Below are 7,119 nucleotides of genomic sequence, written 5' to 3' on the forward strand. Positions count from 1 at the left end.
CTTCTCTGGAAGAGATGAAGCCATCTTAAAAAAAGAGGCAAAAAAAAAATTACCAAAGAAAATAGAAAAGACTGTTCTGCATCCTGAATTTAAAAACTCATGAGGGCAAACCGTAGGGCTGGAGATAAAAAGTAGAAAATTTCTGTGGAAAACAAAGTTAAGGATTTCACACTATTGCTGATGGACTGATTGATCAACTGAGGCCTATTCCTGCCCTTACAGGTTGACCAACTGAGGGCTATTCCCGCCCTTACAGATTGACCAACTGAGGGCTTTCCCTGCCCTTCCAGATCGACCAACTGAGGCCTATTCCTGCCCTTCCAGACCGACCAACTGAGGGCTTTCCCTGCCCTTCCAGACCAACCAACTGAGGGCTTTCCCTGCCCTTCCAGACCAACCAACTGAGGGCTTTCCCTGCCCTTCCAGACTGACCAACTGAGGCCTATTCTTGCCCTTCTAGACCGACCAACTGAGGGCTTTCCCTGCCCTTCCAGACCGACTGAGGGCTTTCCGTGCCCTTTCAGATCGACCAACCGAGGGCTTTCCCTGCCCTTCCTGACCAACCGATTGAGGGCTTTTCCCGCCCTTCCTGACTGACAGGAGCTGGCTCTACCCTTCCGGACTGACAGGGCTCTTCCCGCCCTTCCGGATTGACCGAGCTTTTTCCCGCCCTTCCGGACTGACCGAGCTTTTTCCCGCCCTTCCGGACTGACCAATGGCTTTTCCCGCCCTTCCAGACTGACCAATGGCTTTTGCTGCTCCTGCTAATGGACAGGAGATGGCACTGCCCACAGACCCTTCTCCCGCCATTCCTGACTGACCACATCCGTTGCTCTGGGCCTGACCCTCCAAACTGCCTCTGGAGCTGCTGTGCATGAGCAGATGTTTAGTCACAAACTCTGCAGCACCCACGTTTTCAGAATAAATCTGGCTAGAAAGTGGCCAAATGGTTGTTTTCTTCCCTTAATATCAAATGCCTTTTCCTGACTGTTCCAAGTGGCTGGAGGAAAGCTGAAAAAGCTGAAAGATCCAGATGTTGAATAATCAGCTTCTTTCCCCAAAATGGAACTCGACTTCTAACTAAGATTAAAGATTTAACACTATTTTCATCATTTGTCTTCAACATTGTGAACTTTTACAACAGGCTTGGGATATGATTTCAAATCTTTCTCAATACGTAGTTAAAGATTTGTCTTCTGAACAAACAATGAACTCCCAGTTCTGGGTCATGAATCACTGGCTTCCAAGGAACATTTATGAAAAAAAACAAAGCTAAATTCTGTAAGGCTTATGGCTGAAAAAGGACTTTTTATGTTTCATGTGCACTAGAATATGGCCAGTTCTTGTTCACTGCTGAAAGATCTCCCAGCAGCCCTGGGTATTCCTAGAGCAGAACCACATGCTCCATCTCCTCAAGTAGTTTCCAAGTGCAGAAATCAGGGATCCTTCACTGGCAGCTCCACGATGAAAAAATCCACTAAATCCTAGAAATTTAAACAGCTCTTACCTTTGTAGCTATGATATGCTAAAGTGTGTTTTCAGCTCCCAGCTACTTCATTGGAATTGACTGCCTGATAGTGGTCATTCTGAGAATGTTAGCAGTTACTTAGGAGATAAGTATCTTAATGCTTGTCCTTTCTAGAGTAAAACTTTTAAGGCACTGTTGATAACATCCTCTTTTATGCACAGCAGTCAGTAATACTGGAAGCTGTGCTCCATCTAGCTCACTGCCAACAGCATTTCAAATGTTGCAATGCTTAGACTTGTTGTTAGCAAGTTAGATGATGTAGTGTTCAAAATGTGTTGGAGGCAGCTGTTTTCTCCTGCTGTTCCATTAGCTGCTGAACCTTTCTTCTGTGGTATTTGTAAGCGTAAGCTGTCCAAATCCAGCTTGGGTAGGTAACTGAAAAAATGGTGCATTGATTTATTTGAGGAAAACCTCAGGCTATGATGATATGAGCACAAAGTGCCTCAATTAACAGAGGCAAGCAAAAGAAAGGTGAATTAATAAACTGAAATGTTCAGATCTTTCATCTGAAGTCTTTGGCCTTTAGCTACCTTGAGATCACTCCGGAAATATTTATGTAAAATCTCTGTAGCTCTTTCCAACAACTCAACATCAAAATCAACAGATTTTTGTTTGATATAGAACTGGCAAAATTATATCATGCAACAGATTGCAAAGCAATATACATCAACTGGCAAGAAGCTAATTTAATGACATTTATTCTTAGCAGCAAATAGCGACTATGAAAAAGTATAACCAAAATACTCAATGCTGATGCCTGAGTTAACAAAAGAGAGGTTGAAGAACAAGCAACAATAACAAAAATTCCTGTGCTTCAACCTTAATACTGCACTCAATAATTTAAATACATATACGTACATATAGCCACATAAACTAGTATCCAGCATATGACCAGCAAATGAACTACAATCAATAAATGAATGAGCAGGTTAATTTCCTATAGCCCTATTTATTTATTTATTACCCCTTTAAAAACCTTGCCTGGAAAATAAAGAAAAATAATGTCAATTGAAAACAGTGGCTGCATTTTTTATATATATTAGAAAGAAAATTATTAGGAAAACAAACAAGGAATCATTATTAAATATCACGATGAGAAGAAAAAGATGTGAAATAAGCAGTGTGACCGATGTGGTTCTGTGTCTGTCTTGCTTCTACACAGATGTGCAGTAGAGGGCACCACAGATGGCAGAGAAAAGATTACACCTTTGAAGCTGTTAAATTTAATACTATGATTTCACTAATCCCTGATAAAACAAGTATGATAGGTAATGAAACACTTTGGAAACTACAGTAATAACAAGAGAGGGAAAATGCCTACCAGCTATTGAAGAGCTTCTTGGGAACATGCCTACTGTGTTCCAGCAAGCTTCAATTTCTTTCCATCTTTCTTGCTTGTGATCCTTGGAGGGACAGATAGTTTGTGAGTCAACAGATTTTATTGTGAATAAGTTAGGATGAAACAGGTACCAGATCTATCACCTGCCAGTTACACGAAAAGTTATGGATCTTAATCTAATGAGCAAAGCCCAGAGAAATAGGAGATAAAAAGTCATTCACTGCTAACAGCTAACAACTTCAAATGGGATATCTCCTTCCAACTAACAGTGTTAGTTATAAAAAAAACCGAACAAACCACACACACAAATATATGTTTTCAGTTTACCTAGCTCTGGAGTGAGAAACACCTGTAAAATATTTGTTCTGTGGTGAGCCAAATCACCCTAAGAGGAAGTGAGGGTTTGTTACCATCACTTCTTTTTGTGTTTTATCTTTCAGCCAGAAATAAACTTTTAACAGGCTTTTCTTAAAAAGAAAAGTAACTTTCATCTAACTTCTGACAGAGTTATTTTCAGATGCAACATTTTCACTACAGGGCCTGCTAAAAAGTCTGTCCCCATCTTTCTTACAATCTCCTTTTAAGGCTGCTAGGAGGTCTCTCTCCTGGAGCCTTCTCCCTAGGCTGAACATCCTCAACCCTCTCAGCCTGTCCTCACAGGAGAGGTCCCCTCTGCTCGTTTTTCTGGCCTATGAGATTTAGATATTAGGAGGAATTTCTTCCCTGTGAGGGTGGTAAGGCATTCGGACAAGTTGCCCACAGAGATTGTGGCTAGCAGTCCTTGGAAATGTTCAAAGCCAGGTTGGATGGAACTTGGAGCAACTAGGTCTAGTGGACAGTATCCCTGCCCACAGCAAGAGGGTTGCAACTAGATGATCTTTAAGGTCCCTTCCAACCTAAACCATTCTATGATATGATAAATAAGTAATAAGGCTAGAGGATTCCAGGTGACTTATACCTAATTCTCTCCAGTCTCTCTGGCAACTCCCAGAAGTTATCTGCTCTCATAGTTTGTACAGTAAAAGTCTGACCAAACCCATACCATAGAGGCAGAAATAATATCTAATTAATGGATTTGTAAACATATACATACTTGTAAAGATCTAAATCTGGTTTTAACTGAACATTGAATAAAAATGTTGTTAAGAAAAAAATATTTTAATAAATGTATTAAAGGGAAAATATCTTGAAACAAACCAATGGATGATATTTGTGCTAAAACACAGCTGGAAAGCAAGAACATCTTCCATTCCATGTTCATCTGACAGCTCGAACATAGCACTCTTGGAAACAGCTGCATCATTTCTTTTAGCTCTAAAAAGGTAAAATATCTTGTTTATTTTCTGTTTTCCTTTTGTTGGCAAAATCCTAGAAAGCACGAAAACTCAGGTGTGATTTTATTCTTTAAACCCAAAAATGCCAGCTGCTGTACATTAAAAATACTTCAGCCAAAATCTGTTCTTTCATTTATATTAATGTTACACCAGTGCTGTCATGGCCCCAGATTTATGCCAACAGGTAAAACTCAGGATGGACTTCAGGCCTTTGTTATTAACAATTTAATAGTGCCTGGGGACAGTGAAGTAAGAGGATGACGTAGGAGTCTGTTCTGACACAGAGTACTGTGGGCCATATAAATAACAAAATGGGTGGGGCAGCTGATTAACAGATTTCTGCCTCGGTTTTGAAAGTCTAGATTAAAATCAACCTTATGTCACCCTTCAAAATGCATTTGCTGATTTTAATTAAGCTGCTGATGTTAATTCATCCACACCACAAAGATGCCAGGGGCACTGGGATATATTCTTGGATAAATGGCAACCTTTGCTTTTGAGGGTCTTAAGGCTCAGCAAGACATAAATTAAATTTAAAAACAGCATAATGTCTTATCTTAACTTGCTGGTGGTTTTTTTACTGCAGGACAAGAAAAAAAAAACAGGTTTCAAATACAAATACGAATGCAGCCCAAAATTTGCCTTACTGAGTTGCTGTATAAGTAGTTCTGGATCCAGTGAGACTGTTAACCAGTCTTCAGCAAAGACTTCTCTGTGCAGCCCTTCCAGAACACACTTTTTAGTCCATTCAAATGTTCTGTAAAATCTTTCAGTATATTTATAGGCAACTCTGTACTCAGGGCAAAGTAAAAGGTGTCAGCTGGATGTCATTGCCATAAACCATCTTCTGTATTTGGGCATGGGGATGACATTTTGCTCTGGTTTGGGTTGTTTCACTGCTGTTGGTGATGAAAGATGCCAACCATCCCAGGTCTGGTTTGATGGATCTTCAAGACAACTTTCTGTCATCTGGCTCAGGACTAGCCTGGTATTGGACCAGAAGAATCACATGGATGTCCCACAGCCAAAAAGGTATCCAGCTCAAGGCCACAATAAGGTGTTAATTAAATGTTTAGTCAATAAAATGATGGAGTCCATGCACATAAATTCAAGCTTTTACAATATAAAGCTCTCTGTGGCTGATCTCATGTATTGATCCCAAAGGGAGTTCAGTGGTGAATTCGGGCCTTAAAGAATTGAATAGAAAAAATTTATACTGTTCTCTGAAGACAAAATCTGGCACAAACAGGAGTTTGTAGGGCTCTTCTACATGGAAAATTGACTGGAAAGGCTATTGCAGAATATTCTGCAACACTTAGCATCTGACCCGTGACTCCTCCAGACTAGAATATCCACACAGGGAGCTATTACGATGGTTTATTCAGAAATAGCTTTTTGTAGTGGCCATTTTTCCCATATGGATAAATGCAGTGTCCATGCATAGTGTAGTAAGGAAAAAGCTTAGGGTTTTTACAGACAAATACTTTTTCCTGATATATAACATATGGTAAAATGGTAAAGTAGATGGGGAAACTTTCAATTAGATTCAGATGCAATTGATTAAGACTATCAAATTTACTAATAAAATATAGATTATTATAATTTACTATGATTACTTACATACTAAGAACATCTCTACATCTGCAATCTTATGTCCATTACAGGATGTTGCATCAGCTTAACTAAATAATTTAAAAAAACCCACATCTAATTAAGCCGGTGCAAAAAATATTGATGAAATTATTTGCTGTAGTCCCTGATTGATGAATCTCACATCTCAGTCATCGGCCTCTGATATCACACATGTTGTTAGAAAGAAATATACAGCAGTTCCAGGCTCTGCAAAAGCCCAGTTTTTTTGATGTTAGCTTATTAATTTTAATAAACAAGAAATAGCCACTTGCTGTCAGCAGTACCTCTTCTAGGTTAAGAATTCCTGTTTCTGTTTTAGGCACAGGTGGATGACTGGTGAGTCTTGCACTTGTTACCAGAGAGAGAGTTCCTTCCTAAAAAGCTGATGTACTGGGAATTTATTATTTCAATATTTTTTTTCTGCATGTCTTCTACCCTGTAATGTTAAATAGTTTCTCACACATTGTGCTAGAATGCTTCCATGACTGGATCCACTCATGATGAGTTTTTAGTGCCAGGAATGGGACCCTAACAGAGTCCAGAAATAACTGGTGTAGAACTGGCATGGTTGAAGATACTGATGTCCATCTAAAAACACAATATTTAAAGCTTTCTCTATAAGTAAGCTGAAGATTTTCTTTCAGCTGTTTAATAAAGTTTGATATTTCACCAGAAAGAAAACTAACATGCTCATCAACCAATCCAGATTCTTATTTGGTGTGGTGAGCTGGATGAGATCATATCCTCAGCAAAATTATAGAATGCTAAGAAGCGAATCAGGAGAGCTAATTCCTAACTCTCATTTTAACGACAGGGTGCCTCATATTAGTGATGTAATGTAGGCAAATAATAGGTGTTTCTGAACAGCTGCTATTACACTATATTGGCTCATCTCAAAGATTCAAGCAGGAGGGAGGTATTCCCTTAAGTTTTAAAGAAATGGATTTTCTAAGCGTTTCAGCTATGAATGGAGAAATCTATCTCTCTATATATCTCCATGATGGATAATACATAAACACCTTCATTTTAGCTTACTGGGAGAGAGCAGGCAGAGTATTATTCCATGTAAATCAGTTAATTGCTGTAGAACATGCTTATTCTCTAGAGATGACATTTGCTGAAATGCAGATTTACTTCCAGAAAAATGGATTTGCCAAACAAAGAAAAGCAAAACATTGCCATTTGGAGACTTTTTAAGTATTTTTTTACTTTCTATAGTATTTCAAGTACTTCTGATTATAAAGATTCACAATCTAAAATAAATATTCATAGAGATGATATAGTCT

This window comes from Colius striatus, chromosome 16 (assembly GCF_028858725.1).
Source record: "Colius striatus isolate bColStr4 chromosome 16, bColStr4.1.hap1, whole genome shotgun sequence".
Taxonomy (NCBI): Eukaryota; Metazoa; Chordata; class Aves; order Coliiformes; family Coliidae; genus Colius; species Colius striatus.